The 18,539-nt window shown below is 45.1% G+C and overlaps 40 non-coding genes across 40 annotated transcripts; all 40 read left to right on the top strand.

Annotated features, from left to right (window-relative positions):
• Positions 1-73, top strand: TRNAV-UAC (transfer RNA valine (anticodon UAC)). Its single transcript has one exon. It is a non-coding gene; the product is annotated as a tRNA-Val (tRNA).
• A 311-nt stretch (positions 74-384) lies between these two features.
• On the top strand, positions 385-457 carry TRNAV-AAC (transfer RNA valine (anticodon AAC)). The gene has a single exon. It is a non-coding gene; the product is annotated as a tRNA-Val (tRNA).
• Positions 458-598: 141 nt separating this feature from the next.
• TRNAV-CAC (transfer RNA valine (anticodon CAC)) lies at positions 599-671 on the top strand. Its single transcript has one exon. It is a non-coding gene; the product is annotated as a tRNA-Val (tRNA).
• A 678-nt stretch (positions 672-1,349) lies between these two features.
• TRNAV-UAC (transfer RNA valine (anticodon UAC)) lies at positions 1,350-1,422 on the top strand. Its single transcript has one exon. It is a non-coding gene; the product is annotated as a tRNA-Val (tRNA).
• Positions 1,423-1,733: 311 nt separating this feature from the next.
• On the top strand, positions 1,734-1,806 carry TRNAV-AAC (transfer RNA valine (anticodon AAC)). The gene has a single exon. It is a non-coding gene; the product is annotated as a tRNA-Val (tRNA).
• A 141-nt stretch (positions 1,807-1,947) lies between these two features.
• Positions 1,948-2,020, top strand: TRNAV-CAC (transfer RNA valine (anticodon CAC)). The gene has a single exon. It is a non-coding gene; the product is annotated as a tRNA-Val (tRNA).
• Positions 2,021-3,083: 1,063 nt separating this feature from the next.
• TRNAV-AAC (transfer RNA valine (anticodon AAC)) lies at positions 3,084-3,156 on the top strand. Its single transcript has one exon. It is a non-coding gene; the product is annotated as a tRNA-Val (tRNA).
• An 892-nt stretch (positions 3,157-4,048) lies between these two features.
• Positions 4,049-4,121, top strand: TRNAV-UAC (transfer RNA valine (anticodon UAC)). Its single transcript has one exon. It is a non-coding gene; the product is annotated as a tRNA-Val (tRNA).
• A 311-nt stretch (positions 4,122-4,432) lies between these two features.
• Positions 4,433-4,505, top strand: TRNAV-AAC (transfer RNA valine (anticodon AAC)). Its single transcript has one exon. It is a non-coding gene; the product is annotated as a tRNA-Val (tRNA).
• A 141-nt stretch (positions 4,506-4,646) lies between these two features.
• On the top strand, positions 4,647-4,719 carry TRNAV-CAC (transfer RNA valine (anticodon CAC)). Its single transcript has one exon. It is a non-coding gene; the product is annotated as a tRNA-Val (tRNA).
• Positions 4,720-5,397: 678 nt separating this feature from the next.
• Positions 5,398-5,470, top strand: TRNAV-UAC (transfer RNA valine (anticodon UAC)). Its single transcript has one exon. It is a non-coding gene; the product is annotated as a tRNA-Val (tRNA).
• A 311-nt stretch (positions 5,471-5,781) lies between these two features.
• On the top strand, positions 5,782-5,854 carry TRNAV-AAC (transfer RNA valine (anticodon AAC)). Its single transcript has one exon. It is a non-coding gene; the product is annotated as a tRNA-Val (tRNA).
• Positions 5,855-5,995: 141 nt separating this feature from the next.
• TRNAV-CAC (transfer RNA valine (anticodon CAC)) lies at positions 5,996-6,068 on the top strand. Its single transcript has one exon. It is a non-coding gene; the product is annotated as a tRNA-Val (tRNA).
• A 678-nt stretch (positions 6,069-6,746) lies between these two features.
• On the top strand, positions 6,747-6,819 carry TRNAV-UAC (transfer RNA valine (anticodon UAC)). The gene has a single exon. It is a non-coding gene; the product is annotated as a tRNA-Val (tRNA).
• A 311-nt stretch (positions 6,820-7,130) lies between these two features.
• Positions 7,131-7,203, top strand: TRNAV-AAC (transfer RNA valine (anticodon AAC)). Its single transcript has one exon. It is a non-coding gene; the product is annotated as a tRNA-Val (tRNA).
• Positions 7,204-7,344: 141 nt separating this feature from the next.
• TRNAV-CAC (transfer RNA valine (anticodon CAC)) lies at positions 7,345-7,417 on the top strand. Its single transcript has one exon. It is a non-coding gene; the product is annotated as a tRNA-Val (tRNA).
• A 678-nt stretch (positions 7,418-8,095) lies between these two features.
• TRNAV-UAC (transfer RNA valine (anticodon UAC)) lies at positions 8,096-8,168 on the top strand. Its single transcript has one exon. It is a non-coding gene; the product is annotated as a tRNA-Val (tRNA).
• A 311-nt stretch (positions 8,169-8,479) lies between these two features.
• On the top strand, positions 8,480-8,552 carry TRNAV-AAC (transfer RNA valine (anticodon AAC)). The gene has a single exon. It is a non-coding gene; the product is annotated as a tRNA-Val (tRNA).
• A 141-nt stretch (positions 8,553-8,693) lies between these two features.
• On the top strand, positions 8,694-8,766 carry TRNAV-CAC (transfer RNA valine (anticodon CAC)). The gene has a single exon. It is a non-coding gene; the product is annotated as a tRNA-Val (tRNA).
• A 678-nt stretch (positions 8,767-9,444) lies between these two features.
• Positions 9,445-9,517, top strand: TRNAV-UAC (transfer RNA valine (anticodon UAC)). The gene has a single exon. It is a non-coding gene; the product is annotated as a tRNA-Val (tRNA).
• A 311-nt stretch (positions 9,518-9,828) lies between these two features.
• Positions 9,829-9,901, top strand: TRNAV-AAC (transfer RNA valine (anticodon AAC)). The gene has a single exon. It is a non-coding gene; the product is annotated as a tRNA-Val (tRNA).
• Positions 9,902-10,042: 141 nt separating this feature from the next.
• Positions 10,043-10,115, top strand: TRNAA-CGC (transfer RNA alanine (anticodon CGC)). The gene has a single exon. It is a non-coding gene; the product is annotated as a tRNA-Ala (tRNA).
• A 678-nt stretch (positions 10,116-10,793) lies between these two features.
• On the top strand, positions 10,794-10,866 carry TRNAV-UAC (transfer RNA valine (anticodon UAC)). Its single transcript has one exon. It is a non-coding gene; the product is annotated as a tRNA-Val (tRNA).
• Positions 10,867-11,177: 311 nt separating this feature from the next.
• TRNAV-AAC (transfer RNA valine (anticodon AAC)) lies at positions 11,178-11,250 on the top strand. The gene has a single exon. It is a non-coding gene; the product is annotated as a tRNA-Val (tRNA).
• A 141-nt stretch (positions 11,251-11,391) lies between these two features.
• TRNAV-CAC (transfer RNA valine (anticodon CAC)) lies at positions 11,392-11,464 on the top strand. Its single transcript has one exon. It is a non-coding gene; the product is annotated as a tRNA-Val (tRNA).
• A 678-nt stretch (positions 11,465-12,142) lies between these two features.
• TRNAV-UAC (transfer RNA valine (anticodon UAC)) lies at positions 12,143-12,215 on the top strand. The gene has a single exon. It is a non-coding gene; the product is annotated as a tRNA-Val (tRNA).
• A 311-nt stretch (positions 12,216-12,526) lies between these two features.
• Positions 12,527-12,599, top strand: TRNAV-AAC (transfer RNA valine (anticodon AAC)). Its single transcript has one exon. It is a non-coding gene; the product is annotated as a tRNA-Val (tRNA).
• Positions 12,600-12,740: 141 nt separating this feature from the next.
• Positions 12,741-12,813, top strand: TRNAV-CAC (transfer RNA valine (anticodon CAC)). Its single transcript has one exon. It is a non-coding gene; the product is annotated as a tRNA-Val (tRNA).
• A 678-nt stretch (positions 12,814-13,491) lies between these two features.
• Positions 13,492-13,564, top strand: TRNAV-UAC (transfer RNA valine (anticodon UAC)). The gene has a single exon. It is a non-coding gene; the product is annotated as a tRNA-Val (tRNA).
• A 311-nt stretch (positions 13,565-13,875) lies between these two features.
• TRNAV-AAC (transfer RNA valine (anticodon AAC)) lies at positions 13,876-13,948 on the top strand. The gene has a single exon. It is a non-coding gene; the product is annotated as a tRNA-Val (tRNA).
• A 141-nt stretch (positions 13,949-14,089) lies between these two features.
• Positions 14,090-14,162, top strand: TRNAA-CGC (transfer RNA alanine (anticodon CGC)). The gene has a single exon. It is a non-coding gene; the product is annotated as a tRNA-Ala (tRNA).
• A 678-nt stretch (positions 14,163-14,840) lies between these two features.
• On the top strand, positions 14,841-14,913 carry TRNAV-UAC (transfer RNA valine (anticodon UAC)). The gene has a single exon. It is a non-coding gene; the product is annotated as a tRNA-Val (tRNA).
• Positions 14,914-15,224: 311 nt separating this feature from the next.
• On the top strand, positions 15,225-15,297 carry TRNAV-AAC (transfer RNA valine (anticodon AAC)). Its single transcript has one exon. It is a non-coding gene; the product is annotated as a tRNA-Val (tRNA).
• A 141-nt stretch (positions 15,298-15,438) lies between these two features.
• TRNAV-CAC (transfer RNA valine (anticodon CAC)) lies at positions 15,439-15,511 on the top strand. Its single transcript has one exon. It is a non-coding gene; the product is annotated as a tRNA-Val (tRNA).
• A 678-nt stretch (positions 15,512-16,189) lies between these two features.
• On the top strand, positions 16,190-16,262 carry TRNAV-UAC (transfer RNA valine (anticodon UAC)). Its single transcript has one exon. It is a non-coding gene; the product is annotated as a tRNA-Val (tRNA).
• A 311-nt stretch (positions 16,263-16,573) lies between these two features.
• Positions 16,574-16,646, top strand: TRNAV-AAC (transfer RNA valine (anticodon AAC)). The gene has a single exon. It is a non-coding gene; the product is annotated as a tRNA-Val (tRNA).
• Positions 16,647-16,787: 141 nt separating this feature from the next.
• TRNAV-CAC (transfer RNA valine (anticodon CAC)) lies at positions 16,788-16,860 on the top strand. Its single transcript has one exon. It is a non-coding gene; the product is annotated as a tRNA-Val (tRNA).
• Positions 16,861-17,538: 678 nt separating this feature from the next.
• TRNAV-UAC (transfer RNA valine (anticodon UAC)) lies at positions 17,539-17,611 on the top strand. The gene has a single exon. It is a non-coding gene; the product is annotated as a tRNA-Val (tRNA).
• Positions 17,612-17,922: 311 nt separating this feature from the next.
• TRNAV-AAC (transfer RNA valine (anticodon AAC)) lies at positions 17,923-17,995 on the top strand. The gene has a single exon. It is a non-coding gene; the product is annotated as a tRNA-Val (tRNA).
• Positions 17,996-18,136: 141 nt separating this feature from the next.
• Positions 18,137-18,209, top strand: TRNAA-CGC (transfer RNA alanine (anticodon CGC)). The gene has a single exon. It is a non-coding gene; the product is annotated as a tRNA-Ala (tRNA).
• The last annotated feature ends 330 nt before the right edge of the window (positions 18,210-18,539 follow it).

The following is an 18,539-nucleotide window of genomic DNA, read 5'->3' as shown; positions in this document are numbered from 1 at the left end:
GTTTCTGTAGTGTAGTGGTTATCACGTTTCCTTTACACGCAAAAGGTCCCCAGCTCGAAACTGGGCAGAAACAGCGATGCTTTTTGTTCCATAAAGTGGTCTATTCCCCTCCTTTCTAAAGAAGATTTTTGGCCTCCAATGCTAGCTGCACCTTGACAAAACTCACATTAGTCTGCCTACTCCTCTTGATCCAGTTGTCTCCAAGCAAAAGAGCTGGAGTTAGTCCAAAGTAGCGTGTTAGCTTGATCAGGACAGATGTGGATCCTAGTTGTTGCGTGTAGTTAAAATAAGCTGCGTGTGGTTAAAATGAGCTGCACGTGGTTAAAACAAGCTTTGCTTGGGTAAAATGAGCCGCTTGTGGGTACACCCTGAGAAGTGTAGGTGGTTTCTGTAGTGTAGTGGTTATCACATTCGCCTAACACGCGAAAGGTCCCCAGTTCGAAACTGGGCAGAAACATGGCTTTTTCTCTGGTCTTCTTTCCTTTTCACGCAGGCTCCACTTACGCATGCATGAGTCTTTACCTGTCTGGCTTAATCATATTCATGAAAAGCTCTACTTTTCCTCTTTCCGGGCTCCAGGACAAGCAAGAAGTGTCTGGTTTCTGTAGTGTAGTGGTTATCACGTTCGCCTCACACGCGAAAGGTCCCCGGTTCGAAACCGGGCAGAAACAGTGTCTATCTTTAACTTTTTGCCATCCAAAGCACTCCTCCTTCACTTGCTCCATACGCTTGCAAGCTGGCCCTCAATGTGACTGGCCAGTGTCTTTTCTTCACTCACTTTCTCAGGCAACTGCTAATAGCCTCTTTCAGACTGCCTCTCAGCCATCCCTACATGCATATCCATCTAAGAGAGATCTAAAACTCAACTTGCAAAACACCAAGCTTTGTCTCTTTTCCTTCTCCCTAGATACTGCACTATCTAGAAGTAGAACTGTCCTACCACCTGCTTTGTAAGTTTATATTGCCTGGAATTTGCCTTTGACTCCAACCTCCCTTGTCTTCTTCCTATCCAGCCCTTCTCCAAGTACTGCCACTTTGGTTGCCGTCGCATCATCTGCAAAGTTCAGGCTTTCCCAGTAGTTAAGACTTATGATATTTTGCTGCATGCCATGGTTGTCTTTCCCCTCCCCACCTTTCTATTCCTGAATGCCTTTTTTTTTACTCAAGCATACTCTATTGACCTAAGCCCAACATTTTAGATGTTGTTACCTCTCATAGCTACTTTATTGCTCCCTTTCTCATGTGGAAGGTTCTTTTGAGTATTAGTTCCCAATATGCCAGTTGTCTATGTTCCTATGCGAGCACTGCTTTCTTCTTGGTAGCAAAATTGCAATCAGTTTCCACCGGAGGTTTCTGTAGTGTAGTGGTTATCACGTTTGCTTTACACGCAAAAGGTCCCCAGCTCGAAACTGGGCAGAAACAGCGATGCTTTTTGTTCCATAAAGTGGTCTATTCCCCTCCTTTCTAAAGAAGATTTTTGGCCTCCAATGCTAGCTGCACCTTGACAAAACTAACATTAGTCTGCCTACTCCTCTTGATCCAGTTGTCTCCAAGCAAAAGAGCTGGAGTTAGTCCAAAGTAGCGTGTTAGCTTGATCAGGACAGATGTGGATCCTAGTTGTTGCGTGTGGTTAAAATGAGCTGCGTGTGGTTAAAATGAGCTGCACGTGGTTAAAACAAGCTTTGCTTGGGTAAAATGAGCCGCTTGTGGGTACACCCTGAGAAGTGTAGGTGGTTTCTGTAGTGTAGTGGTTATCACGTTTGCCTAACACGCGAAAGGTCCCCAGTTCGAAACTGGGCAGAAACATGGCTTTTTCTCTGGTCTTCTTTCCATTTCACGCAGGCTCCACTTACGCATGCAAGAGTCTTTACCTGTCTGGCTTAATCATATTCATGAAAAGCTCTACTTTTTCTCTTTCGGGGCTCCAGGACAAGCAAGAAGTGTCTGGTTTCTGTAGTGTAGTGGTTATCACGTTCGCCTCACACGCGAAAGGTCCCCGGTTCGAAACTGGGCAGAAACAGTGTCTACCTTTAACTTTTTGCCATCCAAAGCACTCCTCCTTCCCTTGCTCCATACGCTTGCAAGCTGGCCCCTTAATGTGACTGGCCAGTGTCTTTTCTTCACTCACTTTCTCAGGCAACTGCTAATAGCCTCTTTCAGACTGCCTCTCAGCCATCCCTACATGCATATCCATCTAAGAGAGATCTAAAACTCAACTTGCAAAACACCAAGCTTTGTCTCTTTTCCTTCTCCCTAGATACTGCACTATCTAGAAGTAGAACTGTCCTACCACCTGCTTTGTAAGTTTATATTGCCTGGAATTTGCCTTTGACTCCAACCTCCCTTGTCTTCTTCCTATCCAGCCCTTCTCCAAGTACTGCCACTTTGGTTGCCGTTGCATCATCTGCAAAGTTCAGGCTTTCCCAGTAGTTAAGACTTATGATATTTTGCTGCATGCCATGGTTGTCTTTCCCCTCCCCACCTTTCTATTCCCGAATGCCTTTTTTTTTACTCAAGCATACTCTATTGACCTAAGCCCAACATTTTAGATGTTGTTACCTCTCATAGCTACTTTATTGCTCCCTTTCTCATGTGGAAGGTTCTTTTGAGTATTAGTTCCCAATATGCCAGTTGTCTATGTTCCTATGCGAGCACTGCTTTCTTCTTGGTAGCAAAATTGCAATCAGTTTCCACCGGAGGTTTCTGTAGTGTAGTGGTTATCACGTTTGCTTTACTCGCAAAAGGTCCCCTTCTCGAAACTGGGCAGAAACAGCGATGCATTTTGTTCCATAAAGTGTTCTATTCCCCTCCTTTCTAAAGAAGATTTTTGGCCTCCAATGCTAGCTGCACCTTGACAAAACTCACATTAGTCTGCCTACTCCTCTTGATCCAGTTGTCTCCAAGCAAAAGAGCTGGAGTTAGTCCAAAGTAGCGTGTTAGCTTGATCAGGACAGATGTGGATCCTAGTTGTTGCGTGTGGTTAAAATGAGCTGCGTGTGGTTAAAATGAGCTGCACGTGGTTAAAACAAGCTTTGCTTGGGTAAAATGAGCCGCTTGTGGGTACACCCTGAGAAGTGTAGGTGGTTTCTGTAGTGTAGTGGTTATCACGTTCGCCTAACACGTGAAAGGTCCCCAGTTCGAAACTGGGCAGAAACATGGCTTTTTCTCTGGTCTTCTTTCCTTTTCACGCAGGCTCCACTTACGCATGCATGAGTCTTTACCTGTCTGGCTTAATCATATTCATGAAAAGCTCTACTTTTCCTCTTTCGGGGCTCCAGGACAAGCAAGAAGTGTCTGGTTTCTGTAGTGTAGTGGTTATCACGTTCGGCTCACACGCAAAAAGTTCCCGGTTCGAAACCGGACAGAAACAGTGTCTACCTTTAACTTTTTGCCATCCAAAGCACTCCTCCTTCCCTTGCTCCATACGCTTGCAAGCTGGCCATCAATGTTACTGGACAGTGTCTTTTCTTCACTCACTTTCTCAGGCAACTGCTAATAGCCTCTTTCAGACTGCCTCTCAGCCATCCCTACATGCATATCCATCTAAGAGAGATCTAAAACTCAACTTGCAAAACACCAAGCTTTGTCTCTTTTCCTTCTCCCTAGATACTGCACTATCTAGAAGTAGAACTGTCCTACCACCTGCTTTGTAAGTTTATATTGCCTGGAATTTGCCTTTGACTCCAACCTCCCTTGTCTTCTTCCTATCCAGCCCTTCTCCAAGTACTGCCACTTTGGTTGCCGTCGCATCATCTGCAAAGTTCAGGCTTTCCCAGTAGTTAAGACTTATGATATTTTGCTGCATGCCATGGTTGTCTTTCCCCTCCCCACCTTTCTATTCCCGAATGCCTTTTTTTTTACTCAAGCATACTCTATTGACCTAAGCCCAACATTTTAGATGTTGTTACCTCTCATAGCTACTTTATTGCTCCCTTTCTCATGTGGAAGGTTCTTTTGAGTATTAGTTCCCAATATGCCAGTTGTCTATGTTCCTATGCGAGCACTGCTTTCTTCTTGGTAGCAAAATTGCAATCAGTTTCCACCGGAGGTTTCTGTAGTGTAGTGGTTATCACGTTTGCTTTACACGCAAAAGGTCCCCAGCTCGAAACTGGGCAGAAACAGCGATGCTTTTTGTTCCATAAAGTGGTCTATTCCCCTCCTTTCTAAAGAAGATTTTTGGCCTCCAATGCTAGCTGCACCTTGACAAAACTCACATTAGTCTGCCTACTCCTCTTGATCCAGTTGTCTCCAAGCAAAAGAGCTGGAGTTAGTCCAAAGTAGCGTGTTAGCTTGATCAGGACAGATGTGGATCCTAGTTGTTGCGTGTGGTTAAAATGAGCTGCGTGTGGTTAAAATGAGCTGCACGTGGTTAAAACAAGCTTTGCTTGGGTAAAATGAGCCGCTTGTGGGTACACCCTGAGAAGTGTAGGTGGTTTCTGTAGTGTAGTGGTTATCACGTTCGCCTAACACGTGAAAGGTCCCCAGTTCGAAACTGGGCAGAAACATGGCTTTTTCTCTGGTCTTCTTTCCTTTTCACGCAGGCTCCACTTACGCATGCATGAGTCTTTACCTGTCTGGCTTAATCATATTCATGAAAAGCTCTACTTTTCCTCTTTCGGGGCTCCAGGACAAGCAAGAAGTGTCTGGTTTCTGTAGTGTAGTGGTTATCACGTTCGCCTCACACGCGAAAGGTCCCCGGTTCGAAACCGGGCAGAAACAGTGTCTACCTTTAACTTTTTGCCATCCAAAGCACTCCTCCTTCCCTTGCTCTATACGCTTGCAAGCTGGCCCTCAATGTGACTGGCCAGTGTCTTTTCTTCACTCACTTTCTCAGGCAACTGCTAATAGCCTCTTTCAGACTGCCTCTCAGCCATCCCTACATGCATATCCATCTAAGAGAGATCTAAAACTCAACTTGCAAAACACCAAGCTTTGTCTCTTTTCCTTCTCCCTAGATACTGCACTATCTAGAAGTAGAACTGTCCTACCACCTGCTTTGTAAGTTTATATTGCCTGGAATTTGCCTTTGACTCCAACCTCCCTTGTCTTCTTCCTATCCAGCCCTTCTCCAAGTACTGCCACTTTGGTTGCCGTTGCATCATCTGCAAAGTTCAGGCTTTCCCAGTAGTTAAGACTTATGATATTTTGCTGCATGCCATGGTTGTCTTTCCCCTCCCCACCTTTCTATTCCCGAATGCCTTTTTTTTTACTCAAGCATACTCTATTGACCTAAGCCCAACATTTTAGATGTTGTTACCTCTCATAGCTACTTTATTGCTCCCTTTCTCATGTGGAAGGTTCTTTTGAGTATTAGTTCCCAATATGCCAGTTGTCTATGTTCCTATGCGAGCACTGCTTTCTTCTTGGTAGGAAAATTGCAATCAGTTTCCACCGGAGGTTTCTGTAGTGTAGTGGTTATCACGTTTCCTTTACACGCAAAAGGTCCCCAGCTCGAAACTGGGCAGAAACAGCGATGCTTTTTGTTCCATAAAGTGGTCTATTCCCCTCCTTTCTAAAGAAGATTTTTGGCCTCCAATGCTAGCTGCACCTTGACAAAACTCACATTAGTCTGCCTACTCCTCTTGATCCAGTTGTCTCCAAGCAAAAGAGCTGGAGTTAGTCCAAAGTAGCGTGTTAGCTTGATCAGGACAGATGTGGATCCTAGTTGTTGCGTGTAGTTAAAATAAGCTGCGTGTGGTTAAAATGAGCTGCACGTGGTTAAAACAAGCTTTGCTTGGGTAAAATGAGCCGCTTGTGGGTACACCCTGAGAAGTGTAGGTGGTTTCTGTAGTGTAGTGGTTATCACATTCGCCTAACACGCGAAAGGTCCCCAGTTCGAAACTGGGCAGAAACATGGCTTTTTCTCTGGTCTTCTTTCCTTTTCACGCAGGCTCCACTTACGCATGCATGAGTCTTTACCTGTCTGGCTTAATCATATTCATGAAAAGCTCTACTTTTCCTCTTTCGGGGCTCCAGGACAAGCAAGAAGTGTCTGGTTTCTGTAGTGTAGTGGTTATCACGTTCGCCTCACACGCGAAAGGTCCCCGGTTCGAAACCGGGCAGAAACAGTGTCTATCTTTAACTTTTTGCCATCCAAAGCACTCCTCCTTCCCTTGCTCCATACGCTTGCAAGCTGGCCCTCAATGTGACTGGCCAGTGTCTTTTCTTCACTCACTTTCTCAGGCAACTGCTAATAGCCTCTTTCAGACTGCCTCTCAGCCATCCCTACATGCATATCCATCTAAGAGAGATCTAAAACTCAACTTGCAAAACACCAAGCTTTGTCTCTTTTCCTTCTCCCTAGATACTGCACTATCTAGAAGTAGAACTGTCCTACCACCTGCTTTGTAAGTTTATATTGCCTGGAATTTGCCTTTGACTCCAACCTCCCTTGTCTTCTTCCTATCCAGCCCTTCTCCAAGTACTGCCACTTTGGTTGCCGACACATCATCTGCAAAGTTCAGGCTTTCCCAGTAGTTAAGACTTATGATATTTTGCTGCATGCCATGGTTGTCTTTCCCCTCCCCACCTTTCTATTCCTGAATGCCTTTTTTTTTACTCAAGCATACTCTATTGACCTAAGCCCAACATTTTAGATGTTGTTACCTCTCATAGCTACTTTATTGCTCCCTTTCTCATGTGGAAGGTTCTTTTGAGTATTAGTTCCCAATATGCCAGTTGTCTATGTTCCTATGCGAGCACTGCTTTCTTCTTGGTAGCAAAATTGCAATCAGTTTCCACCGGAGGTTTCTGTAGTGTAGTGGTTATCACGTTTGCTTTACACGCAAAAGGTCCCCAGCTCGAAACTGGGCAGAAACAGCGATGCTTTTTGTTCCATAAAGTGGTCTATTCCCCTCCTTTCTAAAGAAGATTTTTGGCCTCCAATGCTAGCTGCACCTTGACAAAACTAACATTAGTCTGCCTACTCCTCTTGATCCAGTTGTCTCCAAGCAAAAGAGCTGGAGTTAGTCCAAAGTAGCGTGTTAGCTTGATCAGGACAGATGTGGATTCTAGTTGTTGCGTGTGGTTAAAATGAGCTGCGTGTGGTTAAAATGAGCTGCACGTGGTTAAAACAAGCTTTGCTTGGGTAAAATGAGCCGCTTGTGGGTACACCCTGAGAAGTGTAGGTGGTTTCTGTAGTGTAGTGGTTATCACGTTCGCCTAACATGCGAAAGGTCCCCAGTTCGAAACTGGGCAGAAACATGGCTTTTTCTCTGGTCTTCTTTCCTTTTCACGCAGGCTCCACTTACGCATGCATGAGTCTTTACCTGTCTGGCTTAATCATATTCATGAAAAGCTCTACTCTTCCTCTTTTGGGGCTGCAGGACAAGTAAGGAGTGTCTGGTTTCTGTAGTGTAGTGGTTATCACGTTCGCCTCACACGCGAAAGGTCCCCGGTTCGAAACTGGGCAGAAACAGTGTCTACCTTTAACTTTTTGCCATCCAAAGCACTCCTCCTTCCCTTGCTCCATACGCTTGCAAGCTGGCCCTCAATGTGACTGGCCAGTGTCTTTTCTTCACTCACTTTCTCAGGCAACTGCTAATAGCCTCTTTCAGACTGCCTCTCAGCCATCCCTACATGCATATCCATCTAAGAGAGATCTAAAACTCAACTTGCAAAACACCAAGCTTTGTCTCTTTTCCTTCTCCCTAGATACTGCACTATCTAGAAGTACAACTGTCCTACCACCTGCTTTGTAAGTTTATATTGCCTGGAATTTGCCTTTGACTCCAACCTCCCTTGTCTTCTTCCTATCCAGCCCTTCTCCAAGTACTGCCACTTTGGTTGCCGTCGCATCATCTGCAAAGTTCAGGCTTTCCCAGTAGTTAAGACTTATGATATTTTGCTGCATGCCATGGTTGTCTTTCCCCTCCCCACCTTTCTATTCCCGAATGCCTTTTTTTTTACTCAAGCATACTCTATTGACCTAAGCCCAACATTTTAGATGTTGTTACCTCTCATAGCTACTTTATTGCTCCCTTTCTCATGTGGAAGGTTCTTTTGAGTATTAGTTCCCAATATGCCAGTTGTCTATGTTCCTATGCGAGCACTGCTTTCTTCTTGGTAGCAAAATTGCAATCAGTTTCCACCGGAGGTTTCTGTAGTGTAGTGGTTATCACGTTTCCTTTACACGCAAAAGGTCCCCAGCTCGAAACTGGGCAGAAACAGCGATGCTTTTTGTTCCATAAAGTGGTCTATTCCCCTCCTTTCTAAAGAAGATTTTTGGCCTCCAATGCTAGCTGCACCTTGACAAAACTCACATTAGTCTGCCTACTCCTCTTGATCCAGTTGTCTCCAAGCAAAAGAGCTGGAGTTAGTCCAAAGTAGCGTGTTAGCTTGATCAGGACAGATGTGGATCCTAGTTTTTGCGTGTAGTTAAAATGAGCTGCGTGTGGTTAAAATGAGCTGCACGTGGTTAAAACAAGCTTTGCTTGGGTAAAATGAGCCGCTTGTGGGTACACCCTGAGAAGTGTAGGTGGTTTCTGTAGTGTAGTGGTTATCACGTTTGCCTAACACGCGAAAGGTCCCCAGTTCGAAACTGGGCAGAAACATGGCTTTTTCTCTGGTCTTCTTTCCTTTTCACGCAGGCTCCACTTACGCATGCATGAGTCTTTACCTGTGTGGCTTAATCATATTCATGAAAAGCTCTACTTTTCCTCTTTCGGGGCTCCAGGACAAGCAAGAAGTGTCTGGTTTCTGTAGTGTAGTGGTTATCACGTTCGCCTCACATGCGAAAGGTCCCCGGTTCGAAACCGGGCAGAAACAGTGTCTACCTTTAACTTTTTGCAATCCAAAGCACTCCTCCTTCCCTTGCTCCATACGCTTGCAAGCTGGCCCTCAATGTGACTGGCCAGTGTCTTTTCTTCACTCACTTTCTCAGGCAACTGCTAATAGCCTCTTTCAGACTGCCTCTCAGCCATCCCTACATGCATATCCATCTAAGAGAGATCTAAAACTCAACTTGCAAAACACCAAGCTTTGTCTCTTTTCCTTCTCCCTAGATACTGCACTATCTAGAAGTAGAACTGTCCTACCACCTGCTTTGTAAGTTTATATTGCCTGGAATTTGCCTTTGACTCCAACCTCCCTTGTCTTCTTCCTATCCAGCCCTTCTCCAAGTACTGCCACTTTGGTTGCCGTCGCATCATCTGCAAAGTTCAGGCTTTCCCAGTAGTTAAGACTTATGATATTTTGCTGCATGCCATGGTTGTCTTTCCCCTCCCCACCTTTCTATTCCCGAATGCCTTTTTTTTTACTCAAGCATACTCTATTGACCTAAGCCCAACATTTTAGATGTTGTTACCTCTCATAGCTACTTTATTGCTCCCTTTCTCATGTGGAAGGTTCTTTTGAGTATTAGTTCCCAATATGCCAGTTGTCTATGTTCCTATGCGAGCACTGCTTTCTTCTTGGTAGCAAAATTGCAATCAGTTTCCACCGGAGGTTTCTGTAGTGTAGTGGTTATCACGTTTGCTTTACACGCAAAAGGTCCCCAGCTCGAAACTGGGCAGAAACAGCGATGCTTTTTGTTCCATAAAGTGGTCTATTCCCCTCCTTTCTAAAGAAGATTTTTGGCCTCCAATGCTAGCTGCACCTTGACAAAACTCACATTAGTCTGCCTACTCCTCTTGATCCAGTTGTCTCCAAGCAAAAGAGCTGGAGTTAGTCCAAAGTAGCGTGTTAGCTTGATCAGGACAGATGTGGATCCTAGTTGTTGCGTGTGGTTAAAATGAGCTGCGTGTGGTTAAAATGAGCTGCACGTGGTTAAAACAAGCTTTGCTTGGGTAAAATGAGCCGCTTGTGGGTACACCCTGAGAAGTGTAGGTGGTTTCTGTAGTGTAGTGGTTATCACGTTTGCCTAACACGCGAAAGGTCCCCAGTTCGAAACTGGGCAGAAACATGGCTTTTTCTCTGGTCTTCTTTCCTTTTCACGCAGGCTCCACTTACGCATGCATGAGTCTTTACCTGTCTGGCTTAATCATATTCATGAAAAGCTCTACTTTTCCTCTTTCGGGGCTCCAGGACAAGCAAGAAGTGTCTGGTTTCTGTAGTGTAGTGGTTATCACGTTCGCCTCGCATGCGAAAGGTCCCCGGTTCGAAACCGGGCAGAAACAGTGTCTATCTTTAACTTCTTGCCATCCAAAGCACTCCTCCTTCCCTTGCTCCATACGCTTGCAAGCTGGCCCTCAATGTGACTGGCCAGTGTCTTTTCTTCACTCACTTTCTCAGGCAACTGCTAATAGCCTCTTTCAGACTGCCTCTCAGCCATCCCTACATGCATATCCATCTAAGAGAGATCTAAAACTCAACTTGCAAAACACCAAGCTTTGTCTCTTTTCCTTCTCCCTAGATACTGCACTATCTAGAAGTAGAACTGTCCTACCACCTGCTTTGTAAGTTTATATTGCCTGGAATTTGCCTTTGACTCCAACCTCCCTTGTCTTCTTCCTATCCAGCCCTTCTCCAAGTACTGCCACTTTGGTTGCCGTCGCATCATCTGCAAAGTTCAGGCTTTCCCAGTAGTTAAGACTTATGATATTTTGCTGCATGCCATGGTTGTCTTTCCCCTCCCCACCTTTCTATTCCTGAATGCCTTTTTTTTTACTCAAGCATACTCTATTGACCTAAGCCCAACATTTTAGATGTTGTTACCTCTCATAGCTACTTTATTGCTCCCTTTCTCATGTGGAAGGTTCTTTTGAGTATTAGTTCCCAATATGCCAGTTGTCTATGTTCCTATGCGAGCACTGCTTTCTTCTTGGTAGCAAAATTGCAATCAGTTTCCACCGGAGGTTTCTGTAGTGTAGTGGTTATCACGTTTGCTTTACACGCAAAAGGTCCCCAGCTCGAAACTGGGCAGAAACAGCGATGCTTTTTGTTCCATAAAGTGGTCTATTCCCCTCCTTTCTAAAGAAGATTTTTGGCCTCCAATGCTAGCTGCACCTTGACAAAACTAACATTAGTCTGCCTACTCCTCTTGATCCAGTTGTCTCCAAGCAAAAGAGCTGGAGTTAGTCCAAAGTAGCGTGTTAGCTTGATCAGGACAGATGTGGATCCTAGTTGTTGCGTGTGGTTAAAATGAGCTGCGTGTGGTTAAAATGAGCTGCACGTGGTTAAAACAAGCTTTGCTTGGGTAAAATGAGCCGCTTGTGGGTACACCCTGAGAAGTGTAGGTGGTTTCTGTAGTGTAGTGGTTATCACGTTCGCCTAACACGCGAAAGGTCCCCAGTTCGAAACTGGGCAGAAACATGGCTTTTTCTCTGGTCTTCTTTCCTTTTCACGCAGGCTCCACTTACGCATGCATGAGTCTTTACCTGTGTGGCTTAATCATATTCATGAAAAGCTCTACTTTTCCTCTTTCGGGGCTCCAGGACAAGCAAGAAGTGTCTGGTTTCTGTAGTGTAGTGGTTATCACGTTCACCTCACTTGCGAAAGGTCCCCGGTTCGAAACCGGGCAGAAACAGTGTCTACCTTTAACTTTTTGCCATCCAAAGCACTCCTCCTTCCCTTGCTCCATACGCTTGCAAGCTGGCCCTCAATGTGACTGGCCAGTGTCTTTTCTTCACTCACTTTCTCAGGCAACTGCTAATAGCCTCTTTCAGACTGCCTCTCAGCCATCCCTACATGCATATCCATCTAAGAGAGATCTAAAACTCAACTTGCAAAACACCAAGCTTTGTCTCTTTTCCTTCTCCCTAGATACTGCACTATCTAGAAGTAGAACTGTCCTACCACCTGCTTTGTAAGTTTATATTGCCTGGAATTTGCCTTTGACTCCAACCTCCCTTGTCTTCTTCCTATCCAGCCCTTCTCCAAGTACTGCCACTTTGGTTGCCGTCGCATCATCTGCAAAGTTCAGGCTTTCCCAGTAGTTAAGACTTATGATATTTTGCTGCATGCCATGGTTGTCTTTCCCCTCCCCACCTTTCTATTCCCGAATGCCTTTTTTTTTACTCAAGCATACTCTATTGACCTAAGCCCAACATTTTAGATGTTGTTACCTCTCATAGCTACTTTATTGCTCCCTTTCTCATGTGGAAGGTTCTTTTGAGTATTAGTTCCCAATATGCCAGTTGTCTATGTTCCTATGCGAGCACTGCTTTCTTCTTGGTAGCAAAATTGCAATCAGTTTCCACCGGAGGTTTCTGTAGTGTAGTGGTTATCACGTTTCCTTTACACGCAAAAGGTCCCCAGCTCGAAACTGGGCAGAAACAGCGATGCTTTTTGTTCCATAAAGTGGTCTATTCCCCTCCTTTCTAAAGAAGATTTTTGGCCTCCAATGCTAGCTGCACCTTGACAAAACTCACATTAGTCTGCCTACTCCTCTTGATCCAGTTGTCTCCAAGCAAAAGAGCTGGAGTTAGTCCAAAGTAGCGTGTTAGCTTGATCAGGACAGATGTGGATCCTAGTTGTTGCGTGTAGTTAAAATGAGCTGCGTGTGGTTAAAATGAGCTGCACGTGGTTAAAACAAGCTTTGCTTGGGTAAAATGAGCCGCTTGTGGGTACACCCTGAGAAGTGTAGGTGGTTTCTGTAGTGTAGTGGTTATCACGTTCGCCTAACACCCGAAAGGTCCCCAGTTCGAAACTGGGCAGAAACATGGCTTTTTCTCTGGTCTTCTTTCCTTTTCACGCAGGCTCCACTTACGCATGCATGAGTCTTTACCTGTGTGGCTTAATCATATTCATGAAAAGCTCTACTTTTCCTCTTTCGGGGCTCCAGGACAAGCAAGAAGTGTCTGGTTTCTGTAGTGTAGTGGTTATCACGTTCGCCTCACATGCGAAAGGTCCCCGGTTCGAAACCGGGCAGAAACAGTGTCTACCTTTAACTTTTTGCAATCCAAAGCACTCCTCCTTCCCTTGCTCCATACGCTTGCAAGCTGGCCCTCAATGTGACTGGCCAGTGTCTTTTCTTCACTCACTTTCTCAGGCAACTGCTAATAGCCTCTTTCAGACTGCCTCTCAGCCATCCCTACATGCATATCCATCTAAGAGAGATCTAAAACTCAACTTGCAAAACACCAAGCTTTGTCTCTTTTCCTTCTCCCTAGATACTGCACTATCTAGAAGTAGAACTGTCCTACCACCTGCTTTGTAAGTTTATATTGCCTGGAATTTGCCTTTGACTCCAACCTCCCTTGTCTTCTTCCTATCCAGCCCTTCTCCAAGTACTGCCACTTTGGTTGCCGTCGCATCATCTGCAAAGTTCAGGCTTTCCCAGTAGTTAAGACTTATGATATTTTGCTGCATGCCATGGTTGTCTTTCCCCTCCCCACCTTTCTATTCCCGAATGCCTTTTTTTTTACTCAAGCATACTCTATTGACCTAAGCCCAACATTTTAGATGTTGTTACCTCTCATAGCTACTTTATTGCTCCCTTTCTCATGTGGAAGGTTCTTTTGAGTATTAGTTCCCAATATGCCAGTTGTCTATGTTCCTATGCGAGCACTGCTTTCTTCTTGGTAGCAAAATTGCAATCAGTTTCCACCGGAGGTTTCTGTAGTGTAGTGGTTATCACGTTTGCTTTACACGCAAAAGGTCCCCAGCTCGAAACTGGGCAGAAACAGCGATGCTTTTTGTTCCATAAAGTGGTCTATTCCCCTCCTTTCTAAAGAAGATTTTTGGCCTCCAATGCTAGCTGCACCTTGACAAAACTCACATTAGTCTGCCTACTCCTCTTGATCCAGTTGTCTCCAAGCAAAAGAGCTGGAGTTAGTCCAAAGTAGCGTGTTAGCTTGATCAGGACAGATGTGGATCCTAGTTGTTGCGTGTGGTTAAAATGAGCTGCGTGTGGTTAAAATGAGCTGCACGTGGTTAAAACAAGCTTTGCTTGGGTAAAATGAGCCGCTTGTGGGTACACCCTGAGAAGTGTAGGTGGTTTCTGTAGTGTAGTGGTTATCACATTTGCCTAACACGCGAAAGGTCCCCAGTTCGAAACTGGGCAGAAACATGGCTTTTTCTCTGGTCTTCTTTCCTTTTCACGCAGGCTCCACTTACGCATGCATGAGTCTTTACCTGTCTGGCTTAATCATATTCATGAAAAGCTCTACTTTTCCTCTTTCGGGGCTCCAGGACAAGCAAGAAGTGTCTGGTTTCTGTAGTGTAGTGGTTATCACGTTCGCCTCGCATGCGAAAGGTCCCCGGTTCGAAACCGGGCAGAAACAGTGTCTATCTTTAACTTTTTGCCATCCAAAGCACTCCTCCTTCCCTTGCTCCATACGCTTGAAAGCTGGCCCTCAATGTGACTGGCCAGTGTCTTTTCTTCACTCACTTTCTCAGGCAACTGCTAATAGCCTCTTTCAGACTGCCTCTCAGCCATCCCTACATGCATATCCATCTAAGAGAGATCTAAAACTCAACTTGCAAAACACCAAGCTTTGTCTCTTTTCCTTCTCCCTAGATACTGCACTATCTAGAAGTAGAACTGTCCTACCACCTGCTTTGTAAGTTTATATTGCCTGGAATTTGCCTTTGACTCCAACCTCCCTTGTCTTCTTCCTATCCAGCCCTTCTCCAAGTACTGCCACTTTGGTTGCCGTCGCATCATCTGCAAAGTTCAGGCTTTCCCAGTAGTTAAGACTTATGATATTTTGCTGCATGCCATGGTTGTCTTTCCCCTCCCCACCTTTCTATTCCTGAATGCCTTTTTTTTTACTCAAGCATACTCTATTGACCTAAGCCCAACATTTTAGATGTTGTTACCTCTCATAGCTACTTTATTGCTCCCTTTCTCATGTGGAAGGTTCTTTTGAGTATTAGTTCCCAATATGCCAGTTGTCTATGTTCCTATGCGAGCACTGCTTTCTTCTTGGTAGCAAAATTGCAATCAGTTTCCACCGGAGGTTTCTGTAGTGTAGTGGTTATCACGTTTGCTTTACACGCAAAAGGTCCCCAGCTCGAAACTGGGCAGAAACAGCGATGCTTTTTGTTCCATAAAGTGGTCTATTCCCCTCCTTTCTAAAGAAGATTTTTGGCCTCCAATGCTAGCTGCACCTTGACAAAACTAACATTAGTCTGCCTACTCCTCTTGATCCAGTTGTCTCCAAGCAAAAGAGCTGGAGTTAGTCCAAAGTAGCGTGTTAGCTTGATCAGGACAGATGTGGATCCTAGTTGTTGCGTGTGGTTAAAATGAGCTGCGTGTGGTTAAAATGAGCTGCACGTGGTTAAAACAAGCTTTGCTTGGGTAAAATGAGCCGCTTGTGGGTACACCCTGAGAAGTGTAGGTGGTTTCTGTAGTGTAGTGGTTATCACGTTCGCCTAACACGCGAAAGGTCCCCAGTTCGAAACTGGGCAGAAACATGGCTTTTTCTCTGGTCTTCTTTCCTTTTCACGCAGGCTCCACTTACGCATGCATGAGTCTTTACCTGTGTGGCTTAATCATATTCATGAAAAGCTCTACTTTTCCTCTTTCGGGGCTCCAGGACAAGCAAGAAGTGTCTGGTTTCTGTAGTGTAGTGGTTATCACGTTCACCTCACTTGCGAAAGGTCCCCGGTTCGAAACCGGGCAGAAACAGTGTCTGCCTTTAACTTTTTGCCATCCAAAGCACTCCTCCTTCCCTTGCTCCATACGCTTGCAAGCTGGCCCTCAATGTGACTGGCCAGTGTCTTTTCTTCACTCACTTTCTCAGGCAACTGCTAATAGCCTCTTTCAGACTGCCTCTCAGCCATCCCTACATGCATATCCATCTAAGAGAGATCTAAAACTCAACTTGCAAAACACCAAGCTTTGTCTCTTTTCCTTCTCCCTAGATACTGCACTATCTAGAAGTAGAACTGTCCTACCACCTGCTTTGTAAGTTTATATTGCCTGGAATTTGCCTTTGACTCCAACCTCCCTTGTCTTCTTCCTATCCAGCCCTTCTCCAAGTACTGCCACTTTGGTTGCCGTCGCATCATCTGCAAAGTTCAGGCTTTCCCAGTAGTTAAGACTTATGATATTTTGCTGCATGCCATGGTTGTCTTTCCCCTCCCCACCTTTCTATTCCCGAATGCCTTTTTTTTTACTCAAGCATACTCTATTGACCTAAGCCCAACATTTTAGATGTTGTTACCTCTCATAGCTACTTTATTGCTCCCTTTCTCATGTGGAAGGTTCTTTTGAGTATTAGTTCCCAATATGCCAGTTGTCTATGTTCCTATGCGAGCACTGCTTTCTTCTTGGTAGCAAAATTGCAATCAGTTTCCACCGGAGGTTTCTGTAGTGTAGTGGTTATCACGTTTGCTTTACACGCAAAAGGTCCCCAGCTCGAAACTGGGCAGAAACAGCGATGCTTTTTGTTCCATAAAGTGGTCTATTCCCCTCCTTTCTAAAGAAGATTTTTGGCCTCCAATGCTAGCTGCACCTTGACAAAACTAACATTAGTCTGCCTACTCCTCTTGATCCAGTTGTCTCCAAGCAAAAGAGCTGGAGTTAGTCCAAAGTAGCGTGTTAGCTTGATCAGGACAGATGTGGATCCTAGTTGTTGCGTGTGGTTAAAATGAGCTGCGTTTGGTTAAAATGAGCTGCACGTGGTTAAAACAAGCTTTGCTTGGGTAAAATGAGCCGCTTGTGGGTACACCCTGAGAAGTGTAGGTGGTTTCTGTAGTGTAGTGGTTATCACGTTTGCCTAACACGCGAAAGGTCCCCAGTTCGAAACTGGGCAGAAACATGGCTTTTTCTCTGGTCTTCTTTCCTTTTCACGCAGGCTCCACTTACGCATGCATGAGTCTTTACCTGTCTGGCTTAATGATATTCATGAAAAGCTCTACTTTTCCTCTTTCGGAGCTCCAGGACACGCAAGAAGTGTCTGGTTTCTGTACTGTAGTGGTTATCACGTTCGCCTCACACGCGAAAGGTCCCCGGTTTGAAACCGGGCAGAAACAGTGTCTACCTTTAACTTTTTGCCATCCAAAGCACTCCTCCTTCCCTTGCTCCATACGCTTGCAAGCTGGCCCTCAATGTGACTGGCCAGTGTCTTTTCTTCACTCACTTTCTCAGGCAACTGCTAATAGCCTCTTTCAGACTGCCTCTCAGCCATCCCTACATGCATATCCATCTAAGAGAGATCTAAAACTCAACTTGCAAAACACCAAGCTTTGTCTCTTTTCCTTCTCCCTAGATACTGCACTATCTAGAAGTACAACTGTCCTACCACCTGCTTTGTAAGTTTATATTGCCTGGAATTTGCCTTTGACTCCAACCTCCCTTGTCTTCTTCCTATCCAGCCCTTCTCCAAGTACTGTCACTTTGGTTGCCGTCGCATCATCTGCAAAGTTCAGGCTTTCCCAGTAGTTAAGACTTATGATATTTTGCTGCATGCCATGGTTGTCTTTCCCCTCCCCACCTTTCTATTCCCGAATGCCTTTTTTTTTACTCAAGCATACTCTATTGACCTAAGCCCAACATTTTAGATGTTGTTACCTCTCATAGCTACTTTATTGCTCCCTTTCTCATGTGGAAGGTTCTTTTGAGTATTAGTTCCCAATATGCCAGTTGTCTATGTTCCTATGCGAGCACTGCTTTCTTCTTGGTAGCAAAATTGCAATCAGTTTCCACCGGAGGTTTCTGTAGTGTAGTGGTTATCACGTTTCCTTTACACGCAAAAGGTCCCCAGCTCGAAACTGGGCAGAAACAGCGATGCTTTTTGTTCCATAAAGTGGTCTATTCCCCTCCTTTCTAAAGAAGATTTTTGGCCTCCAATGCTAGCTGCACCTTGACAAAACTCACATTAGTCTGCCTACTCCTCTTGATCCAGTTGTCTCCAAGCAAAAGAGCTGGAGTTAGTCCAAAGTAGCGTGTTAGCTTGATCAGGACAGATGTGGATCCTAGTTGTTGCGTGTAGTTAAAATGAGCTGCGTGTGGTTAAAATGAGCTGCACGTGGTTAAAACAAGCTTTGCTTGGGTAAAATGAGCCGCTTGTGGGTACACCCTGAGAAGTGCAGGTGGTTTCTGTAGTGTAGTGGTTATCACATTCGCCTAACACGCGAAAGGTCCCCAGTTCGAAACTGGGCAGAAACATGGCTTTTTCTCTGGTCTTCTTTCCTTTTCACGCAGGCTCCACTTACGCATGCATGAGTCTTTACCTGTCTGGCTTAATCATATTCATGAAAAGCTCTACTTTTCCTCTTTCGGGGCTCCAGGACAAGCAAGAAGTGTCTGGTTTCTGTAGTGTAGTGGTTATCACGTTCGCCTCGCATGCGAAAGGTCCCTGGTTCAAAACCGGGCAGAAACAGTGTCTATCTTTAACTTTTTGCCATCCAAAGCACTCCTCCTTCCCTTGCTCCATACGCTTGCAAGCTGGCCCTCAATGTGACTGGCCAGTGTCTTTTCTTCACTCACTTTCTCAGGCAACTGCTAATAGCCTCTTTCAGACTGCCTCTCAGCCATCCCTACATGCATATCCATCTAAGAGAGATCTAAAACTCAACTTGCAAAACACCAAGCTTTGTCTCTTTTCCTTCTCCCTAGATACTGCACTATCTAGAAGTAGAACTGTCCTACCACCTGCTTTGTAAGTTTATATTGCCTGGAATTTGCCTTTGACTCCAACCTCCCTTGTCTT

Source organism: Hyperolius riggenbachi, chromosome 4, assembly GCF_040937935.1.
Source record: "Hyperolius riggenbachi isolate aHypRig1 chromosome 4, aHypRig1.pri, whole genome shotgun sequence".
Classification (NCBI taxonomy): Eukaryota; Metazoa; Chordata; class Amphibia; order Anura; family Hyperoliidae; genus Hyperolius; species Hyperolius riggenbachi.
Note: the sequence above shows the minus strand (reverse complement) of the source record. Positions and strands in the feature narration are given on the sequence as shown.